Here is a 12,832-nt window from a genome sequence, read left to right as displayed (position 1 = left end):
TCGATATACCTATCCGGTGGCATGCCCGACAGGTCTACAGGAAACACATCGGAAAAATCCCTCACAACTAAAACAGAATCAATACTGGGAGTCTCAGCACTGACATCCCTCACATAGGCTAGATACGAAAGACAACCCTTCCCAACCATACGCCGGGCTTTCAAGAATGAGATCACTCTACTGGGAACATAATCAGTCACACCTCGTCACTCGATCTGTGACACACCCGGTATAGCCAATGTGAATGTCTTAGCATGACAATCCAGAATAGCACGACACGGAGATAACCAATCCATGCCTAAAATGACATCAAAATCCACCATGCTCAGTAGTAATAGATCCACTCGGGTCTCTAGACCCCCAATAGTCACCATACACGACCAGTACACATGATCTACAACAACAGTATCGCCCACCGGGGTAGATACATGAACAGGTAAAGCAAGAAACTCATGGGGCATACCCAAATAACGAGCAAAGTATGAGGACACATAAGAAAAGGTGGAACCGGGATCAAATAATACAGAGGCATCTTTGTGGTAGACTGAGATAATACCTGTAATGACAGCATCTGAAGCAATAGCATCGGGTCTGCCTGGAAGTGCATAGAAACGGGCCTGACCGCCACCTGATCGACCTCCCCCTCTAGGGCGACCCTTAGCTGACTGACCTCCACCCCTAGCTAGCTAGGCGGGTGGTGGTGAAGTAACTGGCGCTAAAGCCGATGACTGACCCCTCTGCTGAGATGAACTCACAAGACGACAAGGGCACTGCCTCCACATGTGGCCCATCTCTCCACACTCATAACAACTCAAGATATTCCGTGATTCTCATACACCTACGAAGCATAACATAACCTTTTCCTCTACTCGAGCCATCCTCGATCTCAAATATTTGTAAGCCATAACTGATTCTCCCGAACGCCTCAAACTGGAACCAACATAGCACATAACCGTGCAATCAATTAGTCAGTAACAGACTCCCCCACTTGGCTCGAAGCCATAGATCGAAACATACACAATAACTCATAACACATATACTTTATTGTTGTCATAATACCATAGTGAGATTAGACTCAATCCTTCATAAGCTCGTGGAACACAGACCATCTGGTACTTTATATCTTCTACAAATCTCGCATTCACTCTCGTAGTAGTTAAACTCACTCTCTTAAGTGACCCAAATTTAAATTGCAACACATATATTCCACTTATAAATGAGATCTTCTAACATACAACATAGGGATCACACAACCTCAAAACACTCCGCAGGAGATAACCCACCTGTTTTGCCTCAAACTGGCATTTCTTTATACCTTCCTCCGTCATAAATGTTACGCAGTCACTTGATCTTCCAGAGTCTGAACTCATATCGCAACATGAAATTTACTTCACTTCCATCTAGAAAACATGAAAAGATTCTCCACACACCCACAACTCAGGGTTATACCTCAAATCAAGATGAAAATCGAGCACCTAATAGTCCTTTTATCCTCCAACAGACCCTTCTCGTCGCTTCCAAATCACATGAATACATCTCGCAGTCACATCACACTCATCACATAACTATCCAGTCATCGCCTCCCTTAATAGGGACACAACAGAACATATGGATCCAGAAATACGCGCTCACAAAATCAACAGCTCATGGCTCAAGCTATAGACAAAAATCCAGCCTCGAGTCCTCCAGACTGGCCCAACATCAACGCACAGAGATCACATCTCGCCCCTTGATCGGGGAAATCACAAGCCATCGATGCATATCCGATACTGAGGGCTCGTGCGCGCATACGAACGCGTGGAAGGAATTCAAAGAGTTACTTTTCAAGCTGAATCAAGGACGCACGATAAGAATTTCAAGAATATGAAGTTTTTCCAAAAGGTTCTGCAGCCTCTCGAGGATAAATACAGACGTCTCCATACCGATCCGCGAGACTCTACTAAACCTGCTCATGAATCGTGAGACCTATGTAACCTAGGCTCTGATACCAACTTGTCATGACCCCAAATACCGGTCGTGATGGCGCCTATCACATTACTAGGCAAGCCAACTAATCAATAACAACAACCCTCTTTCTAATAACATTAAGCCATTTTCTAATGCAAGTTTTAGATACCAAATTCATTATAAGCATTAAGGCCACAAAAGATATGCAAAAAGTCAAAATAACAATAAACTACACAGCCCCAACAATCTGGTGTCACGAGTCTAGAGCCTCTAATACAAGTCTGAATACCTAATACATCAATAGTCTAGGAAATGCGTAAAAGATAATAAGATAAGAGGGAGAGAATAGGGCTGCGGACACCATGCAACTACCTTGAAATCTCCGTCAAATACTGGAATAGCTAAAAGCTCTCACTCGGCCGCTCGGGCACCTGGATCTGCACACAAGGTGTAGGGAGTAACGTGAGTATGCCAACTCAGTAAGTAACTAGAGTAAATAAGGACTGAAAGTGGTGACGAGCAATTCAAAAATATATAACTAGATAATCAACAGAATATCAGGTCACCTTTACAGTTTAAAAATCAGTTTTCATTATAGAATCACATTTCAGTTTAAAACATTGAAGTCAGTTGCTTAGCAATATATCTAACAGAGGTTTATTTAAAAGAAGAGTGAAATCAGTGAAAACATCATAACAAGGCCTCTTGGGCAAGGAATCACTCAGAATATGGCCCCTTGGGCAGCCTCTCAGTCACTCGTGACTCGACTCTCGTAACACAGTACTCACTCTAAGCACTCGGCTCTTTCGTATCTCATAATAATAGAAATCATAGTAACCGTTGCGGCATGCAGCCCAATCTGTAATTTATAGTCGACTACGCTCACTGGGGGTGTACAGACTCCGGAGGGGCTCCTACAGCCCAAGCGTCATATTGCTGCGACGCGCATCCCGATCCAATATACATATCACTGCGGCATGCAGTCCGATCCAATATATGTGTCGCTACGGCGTGCAGCCCGATCTGCTGCGGCGTGTAGCCCGATCCATAATATATACATATCATATCCTCACTATTTGGTTCTCAACCTCTCTCAGTCATTAACCTCACAACCTCTCGAGCACAACAATAGAAATTAGGGAACTCAGCCCAAACAGTCCTCACAATTAGAAGTGAAAAGATAAAACCAGTTTTAAACATTTAAACCGGCAAGACATGACTGAGGATATTTTTTTAGCAAGTAATAGTGAGGAAAAATAGTCAAAATGCCCCTAAGGGTTTCTACAGGTCAGCACAAGGCCCAAACATGGCATACAACCCACAATACAGTATAACTATCCAAAATACAGAATAGTATAACTATCCAAAATACAGAATAGTATAACGTTTCCAAATCAAATACGCAGCTCAATAGTCGCTACGGGACGGGCCAAGTCACAATCCCTACCGGTGCAAGCCCACACGCTCGTCACCTAGCATGTGCGTCACGGCGTTTATCAAAACAAGTCAAATACCGGGGTTTCGTACCCTCAGTTCCAAATTTACAAAGGTTAATTACCTCAAATCGGTGAAATACTACTCCGCGACGCCTTTGCCTCTCGAATCGGCCTCCACGCGCATCGAATCTATCCAAAATCAGAACGAGGACGTCAAAATATGCCAAGTGAACGAAGCCCAAGAGAAAACAATCGAAAAATACCAAAAATCCCAAAATTACCAAAACCCAACACTCGGGCCCATGTCTCGAAATTCAGAAACTTTTACATCAATAGATTTCTCGTCTTCCCACGAGTCTATGCATATCAAGAACACTAAAATTGTAGTCCAAATGACCCCTCAAATCCTCCTTCAAAGGCTTCTTAAACTCAAGCCCTAATCCTCCATTTTTAGCCCTTTAATTCCTTTAATTACACCCTTAATCCATGGAATACTACCATAGAAATGTGTTTTAGGTCCACAATCCTTACCTTAACGAAGTCTCCTTGATTTCTCTCTTCAAAATCGCCCAAAGCTCCCGAATCTGTGTTTAAAAATGGTGAAACCTTTCAAAAATCGTGAAGGAAGACATATATACATTTTGCCTAAGGATACCCGCATCTGCGGTGAAAAACCTGCTTCTGTGGTACTACATATGCGGTCTATCCTCCGCTTCTGCGGAAATCACTTAATGGACCAATTCCGCATCTGCGATCCAGTCTATGCACTTGCGACTCCGCAGGTGCGGCTCAATTACCGCATCTATGGTTCCTGCCTCTTCCTCTCAAATCCGCTTCTGCGGCTCCACTTCCGCACGTGCGGCGCCGCACCTGCGGTCCCCAAACCGCAGGTGCGAAAACACCAGAAGTAACAAAGTTCAGCAGCTGCAATACATCTCAACTTCCCCATTAACCACCCGAAATCATTCCGAGGCCCCCCAGACCTCAACTAAAAGCATAAACATAACCCAATAACTTATTCAAACTTGTTCCAATCATCAAAACGCCTCAAACAACATCAAATATACCAAATCACATCGGATTCATGCCTAAGTTTCTAAAATCTTCCTAAGTACGCTTTCGATCAAAAATCCAACCAAACCACGTCCGAATGACCTGAAATTTTACACACACATCCCAAATGACACGACGAAGCTATTGCAACTCTCGAAATTCCATTCCGACCCCTATATCAAAATCTCTCCTACCAACCGGAAATCGCCAAAATATCAACTTTGCCAATTTAAGCCTAAAACTACTCCAACCCTCTAAAACCTATTCCGATCACGGTCCTAAGCTAAATCACCTCCCATAGCTAACCGAACCATCGGAACTCGCATATGAGGCCTTTAACACATAAGTCAACATCCGGTTGACTTTTCCAACTCAAACTCCCTTACAAGAGACTAAGTGTCTCAAACCTTACCAAAATCATTTCGGATTCGATCTGACTAACCCGATACCATAAAACACGGATAACGAAGCATAAAAAAGCAGAAATGGGGGAAACAGAGGGGTAACTCATGAGACGACTGGCCAGGTCATCACAACGCAAGGTAATGGATGTAAAGTATGTGTCTACAAAATATATGTTAGCAGATCCATTGACCAAGCCTTTTTCTAGAGATGCATTTGAGAGACACACTAGGTCTCAAGGCTTATGTAGACTCTAAGATACTTTATTTTGTTATTTATTTTTTCGTGTTCACAAACTGATGTTCTTTGATTATCAATAAAGTTGATTTGCATACATACATATTTTTACCGTTGAATGTTATGTGCATTATTTGTTTTTTTATAAGTATGTCGAGTAGACAAGAGGTTGTCCTTCTCACACAGGAAACCGCCTCCTTATCTTAGTGATGTGAGGAGATGAGACATGATTTTAAGCAAAAATATCATAAGGATAATTTGAGAGCGATTCGCTTAAAATCAGAATGTCGCTTAAACAATGACATAAGGTCATTAGGGTGAAAAACGTTCACCTAGTCTATTTTGTGAGGCAGATGCGAGTTAAAAATGATATTGTAGATCAAAGAACTCAAATTTAGATACTTATGATGTCTAAATATCATCTGTACAACATTCTTTATGAGATAAAGACATACTCTCCTTGAGAAAAAGGAGAAAATATTGTAGCACATGTTTCATACCATGTGTGCTAATGTCGACCAATTGGGTTAACATAAGTCAATTCTCAACTTATTGTTGTGTGAGACCCAGAGCTTTTATGATAACTCAAGATTTTGTACCCTTAGAGACTCTGATCAGATACTTGAGACTTAGTGTGATGTTAGCTATCTTAGTGTGTTTCCAAAAGACCGTGGATACAGATTCGGTCTAGCGGAGCATAACTAGAAAAGTAGTCATACTAATGTTAAGGGAATCGTGAGAAGAGGAAGATCATTGATGGAATCTCATTTATTTGTATTCACTGGTGCGCCAATTATAACTTATGAGTTATGATTGTGAAAACAAGAAATAATGATATATGAGATTTTGAGACTATATCAAATGTGATTTACATGATCTAGGGTACTGCATACTTTATGATCTACTTGCAAGTTTGCGCTCGACGAGAGGCTATATACTCCTAACAGATGTATAACACTCAGCTCTCACAGTATGCTGGTCGCACGGTCTACTTCCCTGTATGAATGATTGAGGAGATGCGTTGAGAATATGTTTCTCAAGCTAGATGAGCACTCCCATTATGTATGAGTGGGACATGTAGGAAATATTGGGTACACCCATAAGGGATGCTCTAAGGCCCAATATGGTTATTAGTTAACCCTAATATTCCCTATATAAGTACACTTAGTGTGTACATTAAAAATACTCTAAGCAGTTTTTTTTTCTATGCTTATAGCCTGTTTGGCCAAGCTTCTTTTTGGCCAAAAGTGTTTTTTTTTTGCCAAAAGCACTTTTGCCCAAAAATTGAGGTGTTTGGCCAAGCTTTTGGAAGGAAAAAAAGTACTTTTGAGGATAAGCAGAAGCAGTTTTGGAGAAGCAGAAAAAAGTAGTTGAGGAAAGGATTAACAGTCAATGCTGTTATAAGCTCACAGCAAGATGAACCTTTGTTTCTGACAGGCACTGCCTCTGGATTATGGCATTTAACTGTACCTGATGCTGAACCTAACATAAAAATGATTACAATTAGTATACAAAAAATTTCATGCAACTCCAGATTTTTCACAAATGAAAAAAAAATAAAAAATCAAATTTTAACATTTTTACAAGCCAAGATAGAGATCAACCTTTGTCACTGAGAGGAGTGAATGATCTAACTTATAATAGACAGTACCCCCCTCCTTTTCTAGGCTTGGCATCGGATGCGTTGTTGTATAACTCAAACACAGGTGGAGTTAATAACTTTTGTTTTCTTCTTCTTGAGATAAGGATAAGTTTTTCTTAGTGAACTTGTATGATAGACCTTATTACTCGCAACGTGATTACATGGTAAACATTTTAAGGTATATATTCAACACATCCCGATAATATGAAGCTAATTAAAGACAAAAGTGTTTTCATCAATTGCACAAGCAGAGCACCTATGAGAAAGCTTTGTGAATAATTTGATAATCTACATTATATTAGTCATGCTTTCCCTTACAATCGTATTTATGCATTTAGGATGGTATTTGAGTTTTTGGCCTCACCATCGGTTAACCTACATAAGTTTAAAATTTTCAATTATTGAATATACAGAAAGCTACTAAATTTATAATTCTTTTAAGGCATACCAACTATTTAAGGAATTTTTTTTTTGAACATAAAGATACTTATTTATTAAACATAAGTACTAAGCATTACAGGAGTAGTTTTGATCATGATGATCAAGGATAGATGGTAACCCATGCATGGCATGCGAATTATCCATAGCAGCTAGAGTTCTACAATACTTAACAGAAATTATTTTTTCACAAACTTCATCACACTTGTCTTCTAGTATCCTGGCCAAGACAAAAAGGTGGTGGATACAACCAAAATGCTAATTTATTTGAGACTAAGCTGGTCATTCCATGCTTTGCCAATTTGTGAGCTACTTCATTCCCCTGCCTGAAGAGGTGATGCATTTCCACGGTGTCCCTTTGTTCCAGAAGTAACCTGCAACAATTTATAATAAAATCATAAGTTTTGCATCCATCACGAATAAAAGTGATTATCTATGTAGCATCAATCTCTATTTCCAACGGATAGAGTTTCCTGTTATTTGCAATACAAAGTCCTTCATAGAGAGCCATGAGTTCCGCTTGAACTGGATTTCTTACACTTATCTTTGAAGCAAAACCAATTAGCCAGTCCCCTTTCTCATTCCTTATGACCCCTCCAATGCCTCATATACCTTTTTCCTTATTATAGGCACCATCTATGTTTAGTTTATACCATCCCCTACAAGGTTTCGTCCAACTGATGGTGAGAATGACTTTCATATTCCAATTAGACTCCTTATTTGTAAGTAACATGTATTCGATTGATTGATCAATGATCTTACTGAGGGATGAGCGAATGGTAGTATTATTAATATTGTTATATTCCAGATAATAAAGGGAAACAAGGTGTTCCAATTGATTAACTTATTGGGAATAATGGGACTTTTTAATTGGAGAGAATGAAGCCATGTTTGGCTTGAAAGATGAGAATTGGAAGTGTCAGTTCCCAGATTATCCAAAAGGGTTTTAGCATTTGGGCATACGAGAAAAATGTGCTTAAGAGATTCAGGTTCCTTACGACAAATAGTACATGTTTTATCTATGTTCATGCCAATATGGGAAAGGTATTTTCTACATGGCAATCTATTGAGGTTGCATAGCCACATAAAGTGCTTAATTTTATTAGTACAGTGCAATTCCCAGATCCAGTCACTTTTGATTTCAGGGTGAACTTTCCCTTCCAAAAGTTCGTAACAAGACTTGGTCGTAAATAGACTGTTTGAGTTACTATCCCAGGACAAAGAATCAGATTTGGTGTCATTGGGGATTAAAGTTGATTGTATTTTAGATATAATTTCCTTAGGGATATCTAAGGAAATATTACCCAAATCCCAGTTATTCCTAGTTCTAATATCAAATACCCTAAGGGAGGATTCCTCTTTAGTTAAAGGGCCAATGACATAGCTTCTAAGGGCTTTGGAGTTGGTTATCCAATTATTATCCCATAAGTTGAGGGTTGAAGAATTATGAATAGTCCAAGACATACCTTTTTGGCATAGTTCCCATCCCCTGATCACACTTTTCCAAATGAAGGAGCCCTTATCTTTTGGCTTATGAGAGTATTTTTTTAAGAAGTGTTGAAGCCCAAAGATTAGTGGTATTGTTTGCTAATCTCCATGCTAGACTTGCTAGTAGGGTTATGTTTTTTGACCGAGCTTTCCTTAGTCCCCAGCCCCCCTTCCTGTTTAGGTATAGTAACAATACCCCAATTAACTAGATGTAATTTTTTCCTATTTTCGGTTGAGCCCCAAAGGAAATTTCTTTGAATTTGGTCAATAGTCTTAAGGGTTTTTGGGGGAAGCATAGTATATTGCATGTAGTAAGCAGGTAGACTTGCTAGAGTAGATGTAATTAGGGTGCATCTATCGGCTAGGTTAAGCTTGTCACATTTCCATCCTGAGAGCTTACTCCTCATGGTATCAATGATAAATTGGTAGTCTTTGTGATTGAGGTTTTTGCTAATGATGGAAAAACCTAGATATTTCCCAAAAGAATTGCATTCCTTAATACCAAGGAATTTAGAGATATTAGATCTAGTTGTCGTACCACAATTTTCTAAAAATATTATCCAAGATTTTGTAACGTTTATTGTCTACCCAGAGATGGCACAAAATTGCCTAAGAGCAGATTTTATAGAAGAGGTTGTATTATTATTTGCTTTGCCTATTAGAACCAAATCATCTGCAAAAAACAAATGAGATAGTTGGGGGCAGTCTTTACTAAGGGAGATAGGGTCCCAACTTCTTATATCTACTAGGTGATTTATATAGTTTGATAACATCTCCATGCATAGAATAAAAATATAGGGGGACATAGGATCCCTTTGCCTAATTCCTCTACTAGGTTGAAAAAACATAGTTTTTGTTCCATTTACTAAAATAGAAGTGGATGAAGTCACTACACATGACATAATAAGTTTAGAAATATTAGGAGGAAACTTGAAGAAAAGAAGAGTCTTGTATATGAAGGACCATTCAAGTTTATCAAATGCCTTCTCAAGGTCAATTTATATTAACATTTTCCCATTGTTTCCTTTTGCTTTTTTGAAAGAGTGAATGAGATCTTGGATGATTATAGCATTGTCACTAGCTCTCCTATGTTTTATGAAGCTAGATTGAATAGGACTAATGAGATTGTTTAGAAAAGGTTTTAGCCTATTTGCAATAATTTTGGTGATTATCTTGTAAATAGTATTACATAGGCTTATAGGATGAAAATTATTGAGGTTGTTAGCATTAGGAAATTTGGGGATAAGGCAAATATAAGTAGAGCTTATTTCTGGAGGAATTGCATTATCCTTAAAAACTTTGTGACAAAAAACCTTCACTGAATCTCCTATTATCTTCCAATATTTTTGGTAAAAAAAAAGATGTAAACCATCCGGTCCGGGAGATTTAAAAGGTTTGAATGAGAATATAGCACTATTAATTTCTTCATCTATCAAGGGTCTGTCCAGAGCAGATAGATCTATTGTATGGAAACTAATTGTGCTATGAAGTAAGTGAGTCATATCTGTAAGGGTGTGACTAGTGCAAAATAACTTAGAGGAGTGATCAAGGGTATGGTTAATAATGTCAAGGTGATTGTCAATCCATACTCCTTCACTATTCTTAAAAAAGCTAATATGATTTTTTCTTCTCCGGTTAGATGCACTTATTTGAAAAAACCTAGTATTTGCATCCCCTTCGTTTAGCTAGGTGATTCTAGATCTAAGCTTCCAATAGTATTCCTCTAATTTGAGAATGTTATTATAATTTGTAATTAGATCTTTTTCTAAACTTTGAAGGAAAGAACTAGAGGAAAGATAAGGGGATTTTTGTATGCCATTTATTCTGGCTAGAAGCAATTTTTTTTCCCTAAATATGTTTCCAAAGTGGTCATTTCCCCATTTCTTAATAAAGGTAGTGAAGGAATTGGTTGCCCCCATTAGATCTTTATTCTTCCATTGGTTTGCAACTATATTACCAAAATTAGGATGAGTACACCAAATATTTTCAAGTCTAAAAAAATTTTCACAGTGGTGAGTAATAATATTGAGCTTAACAAGGATAGGCTTATGATCCGAGTGTGTCTTAGGGAGGTGAGTAATGGTAACATTAGGGAATTTTTTACCCAGTCGTCATCAGCTAGGACTCGGTCTAACCTTTCCATAATTAACCTTTTTTCTTCCTATGATTGAACCAAGTAAACTTACTTCCATTGAAGCCAAGGTCTATTAACTTGCATGAGTCGATATTGTCCCATATTTTAGCTGCCCTATATTTCTTTAGAGGTCTTCCTCCTATTTTTTCATTTGTGCTAATAATATCATTTAAATCACCCCCCAGCATCCACAGACCTTTATAATTTTGTGAGATAACTTTTATGTTTTCCCACATAATATCTCTATGTTGAACTTGAGTACTAGCGTAAATAGCTGTAAAAAGCCAATTAAAATTAAAAGGACGAACCTGAAGGAGTGCATGGATCTCCTGACCATTTCTGGTGAAGTGCTCAACCGTAACTATGTCATGGTTGTAGAGGACAACCATTCCTCCTGATTGGCCTTCAGCAGGTACCTCTATGAGTTCAGAAAAATTAAATTCATGGAGGAGGGGTGTATGCAAATGCATCCTAGTTTCCAAGAGAGCCACCAAGCAAGGTTTGTGGGTATCGATTAAATCCCTAAAGTTACGACGGAAATCATCATTATTAGCACCTCGGACGTTCCATTATATAATAGTGGTTTCTCTATTCATTAGAGGGGATTGAGGTTGGATCACAGTGGACTCCCTTTCCACTGAGTTGTGAATCCTCCTTCTTGATGGAACTAGAATGATAGCTTGTTTTCCTACGGTGGGATCTTGTGGTGGACGAACATGCATTGAGCATTTGTACATGGTGCTCGGGCAACTGGAGATGTATTTCTTGCTCCATAGTTCAGGGAAGAGAAGTATTTTTACTTCGTTTAGGCTTGAGAATTCTACACTCGGTTGAGTACCTTGTGGATGGTGTTCTTCTTCTTCCTCTACTGGAGGTTGTGGAGGGCCTTGTTTTGGAGCATTGGCTTGAATAATTGGATCTAGGTTGACCAGGGCCATGTTTGGAAGATTGTTGTTTCCCTGGGATGCATGGTGACCCCATGGCATAAAGATTGGGTTGATCATCATGCTCTCCTCTGCTGGGAAGAAGGGGAGAATCATTGGGAGATTGATATATTGGTTGGGAGTTTGAGGGAGGTCCCATTGACTCTGTATTTCCTGGATCAACGTGTGGTTCATATGTGGGGATAAGGGGTGGAGAATGTTGTTGATCCAAGCTTGGTTTGTGTAGTTGTTCATAGCCAAGTACATCCCCTCCGCTATTAGTTGGGCTAGGTAACGAGTATTCTGTATTATTATTACCATTTCCTGACTATTGATATGAATATTGAAGGTTATTGCATGGCCTAGGAGACCTGCTTCTAGCCAAGAGGTCGGTTGGTAGTTCTGGGATTGAGGGGGTGATGTGAAGAAGAGGGGCTGGTTCTGTAGTTGTGGAGGGTTGGCCATTTGAGAGGGTCTGAGTTGGTTTGTTAGGTGAATCAATCGAAACCTTCTTCTTGCTGATAGTGGGAGTCTTGACATTGTTGTCTTGGATGGTATTTATGATGTTTATACCGGTAGTAGGAGATTTAGCTTTTGTAGGATTATTGATTTCAATAGTGGTCTTTTGATGCATGTCCGGTAATTGGTTTAGCGTGTGTTGATATATAATATCTTTAGAGGATATTGAGTTTGCTAAGAACTCTGAATTTTCTGCCATTTGGACGTCCCCCTTTGCATGCATGGCCATGTGTAATGTAGATTGGATAGGGATAGTAGTGTTATCTGGATTAGTACTAGTATTGTACATTAGATTAGGGGCAACCGAGTCATTCCTAAGTTTGTCTTTAGTGGAAACTTCTTGTAATGATTGCGATGAGGGTTCCAATGTGGGAGTATTACTTGACACATGTTTAATTTTGTCTTTTCTACTTTCCATGCATTGGGCAATAGGGATTGTATCCGGATTGTCATCTAAAACATCATCCAAAACCATGTGCTCTATTAAGTTCAGAGCCTCAAAAAAGTTTGGATTCTTTCCAGTATTGAGGAAGCTATTTTTTTCCTTGTACTGTTTATTCATTGGCATATTACCAGTAGTATTGGATGGTTCTTTACTCAAATTTTTAGAGGT

The sequence above is a fragment of the Nicotiana sylvestris genome, chromosome 6 (assembly GCF_000393655.2).
Source record: "Nicotiana sylvestris chromosome 6, ASM39365v2, whole genome shotgun sequence".
In the NCBI taxonomy this organism is placed as follows: domain Eukaryota; kingdom Viridiplantae; phylum Streptophyta; class Magnoliopsida; order Solanales; family Solanaceae; genus Nicotiana; species Nicotiana sylvestris.
Note: the sequence above shows the minus strand (reverse complement) of the source record.